The sequence below is a fragment of the Hipposideros armiger genome, unplaced genomic scaffold (assembly GCF_001890085.2).
Source record: "Hipposideros armiger isolate ML-2016 unplaced genomic scaffold, ASM189008v1 scaffold_209, whole genome shotgun sequence".
Classification (NCBI taxonomy): domain Eukaryota; kingdom Metazoa; phylum Chordata; class Mammalia; order Chiroptera; family Hipposideridae; genus Hipposideros; species Hipposideros armiger.
The window spans coordinates 351272-353043 of NW_017731559.1; positions in this window are offsets into that span (position 1 = coordinate 351272).

Below are 1772 nucleotides of genomic sequence, written 5' to 3' on the forward strand. Positions count from 1 at the left end.
TAAAGAAGAATTAATACCAGTCCTTCTCAAACTCTTCCAAAAAATAGAAGACCAGAGAGCACTCCCAAACTCATTTTACAAGGCCAGTATTATCCTGATAGCAAAGCCAGACAAGGACACCAAAGGAAAGAAAATTATAGGCCAATATCCCTGATGAACATATATGCAAATATCCTCAACAAAATATAAGCAAACTGAATTAAACAATAAATTTAAAGAACTGTTCACCATGATCAAGTGAGATTTGTTTCATGGTTATAAGGATGATTTAACATCTTCAAACCAGTGTGATACACCACACTAACAAAATGAATGATAAAAATCATATGATCTCAATAGATGCAGAAAATGCATTCGATAAAATTCAACATCCATTTATGATAAAAACTCTCAACAAAGTGAGTATATAGGAAACATACCTCGAAATAATAAAGGCCATATATGACAAGCCCACACCTAACATAGTGCAATAGTGAAAAACTGAATTCTCTGAGATCAGGAGCAAATCAAGAATACCCCCCCCTTGCCATTTTTATTCAACATAGTATTAGAATAAAATTTTAATTGTCTTAGCCAGAACAGTTAGGCAAGAAAAAAAAATAAAAGACATCCAAATTGGAAATGAAGAAGTATAACTGTCACTATTTGCAGATGACATATTATATAAAGAAGACCCTAAAGACTCCACCAAAAAATGTTAGAACTAGTAAATTAATTCAGTAAAGTTGCAAGATATAAAATCAACAAACAAAAATCTGTTGTGTTTCTATACACTATAATGAACTATCAGAAAGAGAAATTAGGAAAATAATTCCATTTATAATTATATCAAACAGAATACCTAGGAATAAATTTAACCAAGAAAGTAAAAGACCTGTACACTGAAAACTATAAGACAATGATGAAAGAAATCGAAGAAGACACAAATAAATGGCAAGATATTCCATGCTTATTGATTGGAAGAATTAATATTGTTAAAATGTCCATACAACCCAAAGCAATCTACAGATTCAGTATAATTCCCATCAAAATCCCAATGGCATTTTTCAGAGAAATACAACAAACAATCCTAAAATTTGTATGGAACCACAGAAGACCCCAAGTAGCCAAAGCATACTTGTGAAATAAGAATAAAGCTGGAGGCATCACACTTCCTGATTTCAAACTATATTACAAAGCTATAGTAATCAAAACAGTATAGCATCGGCATAAAAACAGACACATAAATAGATGGAACAGAATAGAGAGCACAGAAATAAACCCATGCATATATGGCCAATTAATTATGACAAAGGAACCAAGAATATACAATGGGGAAACGACCATCTCTTCAGTAAATGGTTTTGGGAAAACTGAACAGCCATATGCAAAGAAATGAAACTGGACCACTATCTCACACATACACAAAAATTAACTCAAAGTGGATTATAGACTTCAATGTAAGACCTGAAACCATAAAACTCCTAGAAGAAAACAAGCAGTAAGTTCCTTAACATCTATCTTGGCAATGATTTTTTTTGGATTTTACATCAAAAGCAAGACAACAAAAATAAAAATGAACAGTGGAACTACATCAAACCAAAAAGCTTATGCATAGCAAAGGAAACCATCAATAAAATGAAAACACAGCCTACAGAATGGGAGAAATTTTTGCAAATCATAGATCTGATTGAAGACTAATATCCAAAATATTTAAAGAAGTCATACAACTCTAGCAAAAAAGCAATCAATCTGATTAAAAGATGGGGAGATGATCTGAACAGACACTTTTC